The sequence below is a fragment of the Myxocyprinus asiaticus genome, chromosome 26, assembly GCF_019703515.2.
Source record: "Myxocyprinus asiaticus isolate MX2 ecotype Aquarium Trade chromosome 26, UBuf_Myxa_2, whole genome shotgun sequence".
Taxonomy (NCBI): Eukaryota; Metazoa; Chordata; class Actinopteri; order Cypriniformes; family Catostomidae; genus Myxocyprinus; species Myxocyprinus asiaticus.
Window position 1 is genome coordinate 31,006,250 of NC_059369.1, and position 12,968 is coordinate 31,019,217.

Here is a 12,968-nt window from a genome sequence, read left to right on the forward strand (position 1 = left end):
TCTCAAAGGAGAGAATATATAGTTGATTTTTTTATTAAATGTACTAGATTATAGAAAATAACTAACATAGAAAGCCTGGACTGTGTGTGACCTAGGAAAGGGCATTTGAGGACACTGAAAATGCTGATGTTGCACGAATGCTCTGTGCACTCAGCTGTAAGCACAGAACAATGGTACTGAGTCATGAAAGTACACAATGTTAAAAAAATGATTGACGCAACCAATAATCAAAGTAACTATATATGCTCAGATTATGATGTATTATTCATTAAAAATGTATACTTTCATAATAAATTAATTTCAAAGTTTTTTTGTTTAAAAAGGAACTAACAGCCAGGTTTTCACCATTAAAATGAAGTCAGAGGCTCTGTGAAATAATGGTGGTGAGCTGAATCCATTTGATACAAAAAATATTAAGAGGGCATATTGACACTCTCAATACCCCAGTATCTAAGGGTAGACACTGAGTGATTACATTTCAGAAAACAAATGTAACCAGTGCATATGTTGGTGCAACGTTTACCTATTCTAATCTTCAAAGGTTTCCTAGTCTTACATATCCCGAACCACATGGACATTTTAAAAGATAAATGGCATTATTCGTATTACAACTAATCACACCCTTGATGTTAATTTGTGTGAGATTAGTTGTAACATGAAATGTCCATGTGGTTTGGGATATGTAGGCAAGACTAGGAGACGTTTGAAGATTAGAATAGGTGAACAACGTAGCAATATACGCACTGGTAACGTTAATAGTATAGAAAAATTGGCCTGTTCGTGTTCAGTGCTCGAGCACTCTGCTGATGACAAGATTTGCGTAACGCGTCCTTTACAACTGACCGAAATATACTTTGGGCTTTACTTTACAGAAGTGCTAAAGTTAAATCTGTATCCAACTTTAAGTAGAGAAAGAGGGTAAAAAAGAAGAGATGAAAAAGTAGATTCATGTCCTCTGGCAACAGACAAAAAATAAAATAAATTGGCAGTCCATCAGCAGTTTAAGCCTATTTGAGCTCCTCAGGAAATGGTAAACCTTGGGGCTGTGTATCACTGCTTACCCTGGAATTGAGCAAAAAGGATTTTCCATTAATGCATACATACAGTTCAGTATTCCACAAAACACTAGTTTTGATTAGTATTGTGCTATGATACTGATACTTTTAATAACTGATTTTTTTTAATAATATTGTTTTGTAGACATTTTCTTTTCAAGAAAATCAAGAGTAGCTGCTAAAATTCACGGATCTTTTGAGGACCTTATCGTTACCTCTTATCACAGGGCCAGGCCCTGACAACGTCACTATTCACAGATATTAATATTTGTTTATAAACATTGATCATACAGTATTTTCTGAAAACATATTCAGTATTATTTTGTTCAGATATTGATTCTGTTCAGTATCAGCCTACATTATTGGTTCAGCAATGCAAAACATGACATGGGTGAACAATAATAATACAATCCTTCTGACAGGAACAGAATGAGTTTAGACAAAACAAAGTTCATCCCTTGCTCAGATATGAAACACTACATGCTTCAGTTGTAACAGACAGGGGATGCAACAACATCACAAATGATGTCAAACGCATTGAACTAGGTATGTGATTGCACACTTTGTCTGCAATAAAATCCCCCTGTGAAATCATGGTACTCTAGATAGAGTTCAGAGAGAGAAGCAGCAAGATGGAAATTCCATCATTTGTACTGATGGAAGAGGATAAAAAACAAAAAAACAAAAAAACAAACAAGAGGCTTTATTTCTTCAACACCTTTGTTGAGTTCAGTGTTTCCTCACAACTAATGCTTGTTTCATCAAAAGTTCCTAAAAATTATTCACCCCCTCAAACTTTTGCATTCTTTGTTGTTTTACATCATTGAAACACACTGGATTTAATTAGGTTTCTTTCCACCAATCAAAAGAAAAAAAGTTAATGAAAAAACTATTTAATGCCAAAGTGAAAACAAATCTCTAAGAAATATTTAAGATTATAATATATATATATATATATATATATATATTCATATTCATGATTTCATAGGCATTCACTCCATTTAGTTCAACACCACCAACTCTAGAAGCATGTGGCAGGTAATTAATATCATCACAGACTTTAAAGGGAATAAAAACTCCGCCGTGAACACTGCTGCCTCTCTCCCGGATGAGCTAAATACGTTTTATGCTCGATTTGAGGGAAATAACACCGCCCTCGCGGAAAGAGCTCTTGCGGCCGAAGCTACAGAGATTAGTTCACTCTCCGTCTCTGTAGCGGATGTAACCCAATCCTTCCGACGGGTGAATATCCGCAAAGCCACGGGTCCAGACGGCATCATCGGAGCGTGTGCGAACCAACTGGCTGGTGTTTTTATGGACATTTTCAACCTTTCCCTCTCTTTATCTGTAGTCCCCACATGCTTTAAAATGTCCACCATTGTGCCTGTTCCAAAGCAATCCAAAATCAGTTGCTTAAATGACTGGTGTCCTGTTGCTCTGACCCCCATCATCAGCAAATGCTTTGAGAGACTAATCAGAGATTACATCTGCTCTGTGCTGTCTCCATCACTAGACCCATTGCAGTTTGCTTACCGCAACAACCGCTGCACTGATGATGCCATTGCATCTACAATACACACTGCTCTCTCCCACCTGGAAAAAAGAACACTTATGTGAGAATGTTGTTTGTAGACTACAGCTCAGCATTCAACACCATAGTGCCCTCCAAGCTTGATGTGAAACTCCGGGCTCTTGGCTTAAACAGCTCACTGTGCAGCTGGATCCAGGACTTCCTGTCAAGCAGACGCCAGGTGGTTAGAATGGGCAGCAGCATCTCCTCATCACTGACCCTCAACACTGGAGCCCCGCAGGGCTGTGTTCTCAGCCCATTCCTGTATTCCCTGTACACACATGACTGTGTGGCAACACACAGCTCCAATGCCATCATTAAGTTTGCTGATGATACGATGGTGGTAGGTCTGATCACTGACAATGATGAAACAGCCTACAGAGAGGAGGTGCACACTCTGACACACTGGTGTCAGGAGCACAACCTCTCCCTCAACGTCAGTAAGACAAAGGAGCTTGTGGTGGACTTCAGGAGAAGAGATAGAGAACACAGTCCCATCACCATCAATGGAGCACCAGTGGAGAGAGTCAGCAGCTTCAAGTTCCTGGGTGTCCACATCACTGAGGAACTCACATGGTTCATCCACACTGAAGCCGTTGTGAAGAAGGCTCATCAGCGCCTCTTCTTCCTGAGATGGCTGAGGAAGTTTGGAATGAACCGCCACATCCTCACACGGTTCTACACCAGCACTGTAGAGAGCATCCTGACTGGCTGCATCTCCGCCTGGTATGGCAATAGCACCGCCCACAACCACAAAGCCCTGCAAAGTGTGGTGCGAACTGCCAGACACATCATCAGAGGTGAGCTTCCCTCCCTCCAGGACATATATACCAGGCAGTGTGTGAAAAAAGCTCGGAGGATCATCAGAGACTCCAGCCACCCGAGCCATGGGCTGTTCTCACTGCTACCATCAGGCAGGCGGTATCGCAGCATCAGGACCCGCACCAGCCGACTTCATGACAGCTTCTTCCCTCAAGCAATCAGACATTTGAACTCTTGATCTCCTACGATCAAAATACATCAGCACTGCACTTTATTACTCTTATATCTCACACCGGACTGTCATAAATTATATTATTATTATATTATATTCTCTCTTAACAACACACTGGCTCTCTTAACAACTTACTATCAACCGACAGCTTGAATGTCAATACAGTACAATACAACCTACTGTACATTTTATATATACTATATATACTTTTTTATTGTATAATGTGTATTCTATATTGTGTGTATTGTATACTGTACATTGTATGTTATTATCTGTATATTGTGTTATGTGTAATTATGTGTATATTAGATTTTAAATTGTGTTGTGTTAATCTGATGTTTATTGTAAATTGGTATATGTCTCATCACTGTCACGACTACTGTGTTGCTCGGAACTGCACCCAAGAATTTCACACACTGTTGCACTTGTGTATATGGTTGTGTGACAATAAAAGTGATTTGATTTGATTTAGATTTTTTTTAATATGACACTTTATCACTTGTGAAGCCAATTGTTTTAGAAGTCACATAAACAGTTTCATATAAATGGAGATCACTTCTGTAAAGTCAACGGGTTTCAATTGATATTATATACCATTTCTAAAAGCGCATACTTTTAGAGTCTAACTAACATCCAACATTTACCTGAAGAGACTTATCTAGACATGTTGTTGAAACGGAACACATCTACAATACGTAAGGGAACCTAAGTGGTTCTTGGAAATTTTCCCATTCGTTTAAGCTGCCATTGGTCGAATAGTAGGTGCGATGGATTGTAGGTTGAATTTGGATCCCCCATACATGCTATATAAGTTATGAGTTGGCATCTTCCCCCTTACTCTTGGAAGGCAAGGCCAAGAGGTCAAAGGCATTGTATGGACACCACTAGAGGTGCTCTGGGGTTAGAACGGGCATACAGGGGGTTGTCCCCCTGTCTCCTAGTGTCCACTCCCCATAAGCTCCATTATAAGTGTCCACAGAGTGTCATTTTGTCCCCTTACCTACTAGTCTTCCCAATGGTCTTCATCACGTCCATGAAGTGTCTACGGTGCCCCCTTGCCACCTAAACTTCACCATAATCTTCCTCATGTCCACAGAATGCCTATTTGTCCCCTTACCTACTAAATAACAATTTTGCGTGCCAGAGCACCTGGGTTGCCCACCGTTGCTAAAGTTCGTGACGGGCGGTGGTGCCTGGGCATCCCCCAGAGCCGTTATAAGTGTGTTTTTGGTCGTTTATGGCACTTAATATTTTTTGGCTGGTTTTCACACGGTTTTGCCCCAGACCACACGGTGGGTGCCTGCTGTGCCCGCCCAGTGCCCTTTAAACCCATTTCATTTACAGACCAAAACGGCACCGAAAAGGCCACCCCCCTTAGTATGTTGTCGAGGGGCTCTCAAAGTGTCACCGTGTCAAATTTGGGGTCTGTATGATCCCCGGACACAATCTATTTTTAATTCAAATAGGCTTTCTGTGGACAGAGTGGTTTTGTTTGCAAATTATGTACTTTATTGAACTGCAAGTTTGATAAATACCACTATTTGACTGTTCTGGGTGTAAAACAAGTGGTTTAGTTGAGAAAAGTCAGCTAGTTAGCTCAGAAGAGGGCACTGCCTGTGTTTTTGCCGTAAGTGCCCACCTGCAACTTAATTGACAAGCTCCACGTAGGCTGTCCATGGACAGATGTTTTTATACAAAATATAAATGTTTATGAATTGTAAATTGCATAAACGTGTTCAATGGGAAGCCCTGAGCGCCTTGCATGTAGTGTAATCCCAAAACTCATCCAAATAACTATAAATTATCTGATTAATATACTGGTGCATTTAGGCCTCTCAGGCAGTCTGTCTCATTGGCTTCTATGACAGGCAGAGAGATCTATTGAAATAATGAAAAATACTTTTTTGCATCCTAAGCCTTAGTCCCCTTAATATGTCGATAAGGGGCACTCGACGTGTCAGCATGTGAAATTAGGGCACTCTGCCAGGGCGCATCCCACGAGTAACTTATTCTATTCATTTCTATAGGTAATTCGTGGACACCCCTCAGAAAGCCCCAAATGACTCCAATTTGAATCTATAGCTTCTCAGGGGCCCCTTAGAGAGTGTACAAAGTTTGAAGTCTGAATTAGTTTGTTAAGTGCTTAATTGGCTGACGTGTCAGCATGTGCAATTTGGAGTCCATAGGACCTCAAGGAGTGATGCTACAGTGCATCCCACGCGCAACTTGTTCCATTCATTTCCATAGGCTTTTCGTGTACAGCACTTAGAGAGGTCTGATCATCCCAAAATTGACATATATGTCTTGTCACGGTGCCCTGTGTCGGTGTCCAGAGATCTGCAGCCCTACGACCTTTTTTAATACTTAATTGGCCCAAAAATTGGACAGCGTCCATGGTCTGCTTATGGATTTTGCATTGTTTAAGTTGCAAGTGGGACATCTAGAAAAGGGGGTTGCAAAGGTCACAGGACCTTGAAATTTGAGATCCTCGACTGTCAGGGCCCCCCGAATCGGGGGTCTCTAGAACTTTCCTGAGTGTAAATCCCAACCCTACCCTAGTTGTCTCCAATCTAATTCAAAAGGCTCTGTTAAGATTTGAGTGCAAGAGGCCTGTGTGATAGAATCTTGCATTAACTCTAAAAAATACTTTTCCTCTTTTCTAGAGCCTCGTGCTCTCGATTTTTTTATCTAGGGACATCGGGCTACCACTGTGTGAAATTTGGGGTCCGTGGGACCTCTGGGCACCCTGCCAGGGTGCATCCCACGAGCAACTTATTCCATTCATTTCCATAGGCTTTTCGTGTACAGCACCTAGAAAGGTCTGATCATCCCAAAATTGACATATATGTCTCGTCACAGTGCCCTGTGTCAGCGTCCATAGGTCTGCAGCCCTGCAACATTTATTAATACTTAATTGGCCCAAAAAGTGACAGTGTCCACAGTCTACTTATGGATTTTCCATTGTTTAAGTTGCAAGAAGGATGTCTAGAAATAAAGGGGTCAAAAGGTCACAGGCACTTGAAATTCGGTACAGTGGTAGTCCAGGGCCCCCTCGATCCTGCAACCGAGTTCTGAAGCTCTAGCTGTTTTCTAGATATTTTTTTCTGCTCAATGCTCTAACCCTAGCCCTGTCTGACAAAGGCTCTGTCTGGCTATGTGAGCAAGAGGGCTGTGGGGGAGATTCTAGAATAAAATGCTAAGAAAAATGTATCTTTCTTCTAGGGACCTGTCCTTTAGATATGATATTTGGGGGTGTCTAGACAACCAGCATGTGAAGTCTGGGGTCCGTCGGGCCTCAGGGTGCGAGACGGGAAGGAGTTACATGCGCAACTTATTCCATTCATTTCCATAGGCTTTTCGTGTACAGCACATAGCAAGGTCCGATTGTCCTAAAATTGACATATATGTCTCGTCACGGTGCCCTGAGTCAGTGTCCAGAGCTCTGCAGCCCTGTGACCTTTTTTTAATACTTAATTGGCCCAAAAAGGGACAGCGTCCACGGTCTGATTATGGATTTTGCATTGTTTAAGTTGCAAGTGGAATGTCTAGAAAAGGGGGTTCCAAATGTCCTCGACTGTCAGGGCCCCCCGAATCAGGTCCCAAAATATGGGGTCTCTAGAACCTTCCTGAGTGTAAATCCCAACCCTAACCTAATTGTCTCTAATCTAATTCAAGAGGCTCTGTTAAGCTGTGAGTGCAAAAGGCCTGTGTGAGAGAATCTTGCATAAACTATAAAAAAGACTTTTCCTCTTTTCTAGAGCCTTGTGCTCTCGATATGTCGATAAGGGGCACTCGACGTGTCAGCATGTGAAATTTGGGGTCCGTGGGACCTCTGGCCTCTCTGCCAGGGCCCATCCCAGGAAGAACTTATTCCATTCATTTCTATAGGTAATTCGTGGACACCCCTCAGAAAGCTCCAAATGACTCCAATTTGAAATCTATAGCTTCTGGATAAACATGCAGCAGGATGAAGTGCAGAGCCACCTAAATAGGTTTTTTATTAGATTCAATGATTATGGAGCTTAAAAAACATCTGTCCATGGACAGCCTGCTTGGATCCTGTCAAATATGTTGCGGGTGTGGTCCTCCAATCCTCGGGGGGCATTGGTGTCACTTAGATGATAAGGGGGCAGAGTCGGCTGACCTCCTGGACCCGCCCCCGTGGTCAGCCAATCGAAGTCCTTTGAGGGGTGGCCAATCCCAAATAAAGGCACTCAGTGTGCATCAAAGGGGGTCTGTGGACACTGGGGGGCTGCCTCCCAACATTGGGGGCATCAAATAGGTGGCAGGGGGTAAGGATAGGCTGTCCAGGTAGGAAGACACCACCCCGTGGAAAGCCAACGAACTGTTAGGAAACAGGCTTTAGAAAGGTAAACTTTCTAAATTTTTAGAAATGTAAAATTTTCTAAAAAATTTTAGCCCCACCCCCGGGGGACCCAGAGGCCGGGCGGTGCCTCTGGCCAGGTCGGGGGGCCGCCCTGAAGGCCCCGGGGCTGTCCGGCGCTTCGGGAAAAAGAATCTAGGGGGTGTCACGCAGCGTCCACAAAGTGCGTCCACAGACTGCACTTTAGGATGTTCAGATACCCCCTTTTGGACTTCCTTACCTTAGGGCCGTCCTTCCCTTATGACTTTCCTTCTGCCGGCAGGTCTTCCCTGCCTCTCTGGAGTCCTAGGAGAGACGAGGGGAGGGAGAGGGGAGAGGGAAAGATTGAGGGGGAGAGACATATAAAGAGAGAGAGAGAGAGAGGAGAGAGAGAGAAAATCTCGCTCGCCGGTCCCCGGACACACCATCGCCTGGTCCTCAGCCACACCTCCGCCCTCTGGTGGACAGCAGCCAATCCACTCCTGGCAGATGGCAGCGAGTCCTCCGACCTCTGGCAGATGTTAACGGCTCCTCCGCTTCCTTGGTCTGATGAGACCAGTATTAAGCCTTTTGGTCATAAGAATAAAACGGCATGTAATAAAATTACCCAATCTGCCAAATTAACGACAAGCACAATCCCCCATTTCCTGAAATTCTGACAAGTGCCATACCCTAAATTTTTGCGTCAAATTTCAAACCATTCCCTGTGGCGCTACAAATAGCATGTTACACAAGCAATCTCCCAGTCACAGGTTCTGGTCCCATGGAAACCAAGAAGTAATCATTTTAGGTAAAAAAAATTATGAGCACGATTCTGAGGTTGCATTTTCGCTCTAGTCCACTGATGGTTAGGTTTAGGGTTAGGGTTAGGGGGTGGGGTTAATAAAATATGTATTCCTTTTGACTGCATTACATATTTTACAACTAAAAACGCAACTCACTTTTAGCACCACCTTGTGGACATTAGACACATAAACTGGTCAACAACACTTCCAGTGCTGAGGGAGACAGGCCCCGATTGATCCTGGCCAGATTTCTGAGATCATCCGATAAAGATCTTGTGTTGCGCCAGGCGAGGAGCAAAGGAAAGCTTTTTTGGAAGAACCATAATGTTTTCTTGTTCCCGGACTTTGCGAGTTCGACAAGAGAGAAACGCGATTGGTTCAAAGAATGTAAGAAACTCTTGCATCAGAAAAATATCTTGTTTGCTCTGATGTTCCCGGCCAAACTGAGAATAGAAACGAAAAACAGTCACAAAGTATTTACATGTCCAAATCAGGCAATGTCTTTTATAGAATCAATGTCTGAGTAAACCATTGGATGTTTCTCATGTGAGTGGGTCGACTCGGTGTACTTACTCTTGAGGAAGCTGTGCGTCATTTTGGTTTCTTTTTTCTTTTTGCGTTGGCTCTGCCTAGCGGCCGGAGCTTGTTTTGTGAATAACATTTCTCCTTAAAGAAATGTTGCATGGAAGTTCCCGGCCAGTTTGAGAGTGGACACTACGGATGACCGCAAAATATCTACATGCTCAAACAAAGGATGTCTTTTATGAAGTTGACGGATTATGTAAGTCATGGTATATTGACTCGACCATCCGGGGAACCGGGGTGCTGGTTTTGTTTCTTTTTGTGTTGTCTCTGCCTAGTGGCTAGAGCTTGTTCTATTGAATAACACTCCATTGGAATAGCTGTGGATTAATCTGTTCTTTCTTCGTGCTTATTCCTCCTGCTGGCTGTAGTTTGTTTTGTTGAGTTTTTTTTTATGGGACATTGGAATGAATACGTCATCCGCTGAACTCATGACAGCTGGCTCACTGAAAATATCTGAACGGTTTTATATCAGCTGGAATTTGTTTTGTGGAAGACCACACCTTTGAGACAGTTCTGTGAATGAATCTACACATTCTTTGTGTTCATTCTTCCTATTTGCTGGGTTTATTTTACAAAGTATTTTCTGTTATGTAATTTTGCCTCACACATTTGTGAGGCAAAATTGAGCAATCCGATAACAAGGGTGTCTTGGGGGCTCGTGGGTGTTCATGGACCTTTTAAGTTTAGAGGGATTGACGCCGGTTGGCGCTTTCGTGCACGGGGTTAATGCACATGTTTTTCTTTTTTCTGTTTGTTTTGTTTGGGGGGAAGTTCATGGTTTGATTGTTTCACTAATGGGGAATGTGATCTGTATAATTTTGTTTTTGATACACAATTTATTTTTTCTACTATATCAAAATGTCAAATGTTAATATAAGTGTAGTGTCTCTCTCCACATGGAATGTAAATGGATTGGGGCACCCCATAAAAAGAAGGAAGGTTATTACTTTTCTTAAATGTAAGAAATATGATATAGTGTTTCTTCAAGAAACACATATTTCCCCACAGGAAGCTGAAAAATTTGGGAAGAAATGGGGTGGACATGTTTTTTTGTTTTTTTGTGCTGGCTCAAGTAAGAGCAAGGGAGTCATTATATTAATTAATAAACATCTACAATTCAAATGTCTCAAAAAGACTAAAGATAAATTAGGAAGAGTAATTATTGTTTTAGATGAAATTCAAGGACAAAGGTTGATTTTGGCTAATATTTACGCACCAAACCCTGATGATCAGGGCTTTTTTATAGATCTTGAAGGGATGTTGCAAACTGCTGGCACCCCTCATGATATAATATTGGGAGGAGACTTTAATCTTTTGATATACACAGTCCTTGATCATAGTGAAGCAAAAGTGTGCAAGCCCCCTAGAGCAACATTGACGCTTCACAGGATGTGTAAAAATCATGGTCTTACAGATATTTGGAGACTTCTGAACCCATCTGGTAGGGACTATACGTTTTTTTCATCAGCCAATAAGATTTATTCTAGAATAGATTTTTTTAATATCCAAATCCCTCATTTCATCTGCTGTTGATTGCTCAATTGGAAACATTTTAGTCTCGAATCATGCCCTGGTGAGTTTAGAGGTGATGGCACATATAGAGAAAAAGAAATCATATAGTTGGCGCCTTAATGTATCCCTTCTGCAAAATCCTGATTTCCAACAAATGTTAAAGACTGAAATCAATATTTATATGGAGACCAACTGGTCCTCAGTATTCTCTGTGGGCGTGGCTTGGGAGGCACTTAAGGCGGTTCTTAGGGGTCGGATCATACAGTATGCCTCATTCATCAAAAAATCCAAAGCACAAGAACTTACGGAGTTGGAAGGAAATATTAAAAGTGCCGAGGCAGAGCTGAAGCGCCGTATGTCAGCTGATGGCCTCAGAGAATTGACCCAATTGAAATACAGATATAATACTATTTTGTCACGGAAAGTGGAGTTTTGGTTATTCAAGGCAAGACAGTCATACTTTGAGTCAGGTGACAAAGCAGGGAAGCTTTTGGCTAGATATATAAAGCAGAGAGAGTCTTTTTCTACCATTCCCTCAGTGAAATCTGCTGGTGGTGAAATTTTTACTTCAGCCATTGATATTAATAATGCTTTTAAAGAATTCTATTTTGATCTTTATAGTTCCACGTCTTCGTCTACTGATGAAGATATTGGAAACTTTGTGGAACCATTAGATCTTCCTAAACTGATGACTGAGCAAAAAAAACTCTCTTGACTCTGAGATAACCTTGGAGGAGCCTGACGAGGTAATTAAGTCCCTACCTACTGGCAAAGATCCGGTGCCAGATGGTTTTGCCGCAGAATATTTTAGATCCTATGCTACAGAACTTGCTCCACTTTTGTTAGAAGTTTATACTGATTCATTAAAGAATGGAAAGCTTCCTCCAACCATGACACAAGCCCGGATCAGTCTGATTCTTAAAAAGGACAAAGATCCAAGCGAGTGTAAAAATTACCGTCCAATCTCCCTGATCCAACTAGATGTAAAAATATTGTCAAAAATTTTGGCTAATCGATTAAGTAAAGTTATGACATCACTTATACATATAGATCAGGTGGGATTTATTCGGGGCCGCAGCTCTTCTGATAACATCAGGCATCTCATCAATATCATGTGGTCAGTAGCGAATGATCAGTCTCCAATAGCTGTCATCTCACTTGATGCCGAAAAGGCGTTTGATATGGTAGAATGGGATTATCTTTTTAAGATTTTGGAAATGTACAGGTTCGGGAGTACATTTATTGGTTGGATTAAGTTACTTTATAGACACCCTGTAGTAGCGGTACAAACAAACTGGTTCATTTCAGATTATTTTACTCTGAATAGGGGCACTTGGCAGGGTTGCCCTCTTTCCCCATTATTGTTCTGTCTTGCCCTGGAACCATTAGCAGCTGCGATAAGAAAGGAGGATGATTTTCCAGGGGTAATTGCAAGAAGTTTGCCGCATAAGGTTCTGCTTTACGCAGATTATATTTTATTATTTGTCTCTGAACCTACTAGATCTATGCCTTGCCTCCACAGAATTATTAATTCCTTTTCCAAGTTCTCAGGATACAAAGTCAATTGGGCTAAATCCGAAGCTTTGGCTCTGACAGCGTACTGCCCAGTAACGGCTTTTCAGCCAGGCGCCTTCCAGTGGCCCAAACAGGGCATTAAGTATTTGGGGATTTTATTCCCAGCAAATTTGTCTGATTTAGTTAGTGTTAATTTTGACCCTTTAATAAAAAGTTTTTCGAGTGATGTCAGCAGGTGGGCTTCATTACATTTATCGATGATTGGGAAGGTCAATGTTATTAAAATGAATTGTATTCCAAAATTTAACTACCTACAACAATCTCTCCCTGTAGATGTCCCCCTCTCTTATTTCAAGGAATTTGATAGCATAGCGAAGTCCTTCATTTGGTATGGTAAACGTCCCAGACTGCATTTTAATAAGTTACATAGGCCGATAGACAAAGGAGAGCTAGGCCTACCCAAGATTTTGTTTTATTACTATGCATTCAGTCTCAGACATTTGACTCATTGGTCACTTCCACCTGAGAGAGCCCCTCCCTGGTTTGTTATTGAACAGGCAGTTCTTGCCCCTATTTCACCATTACAAAG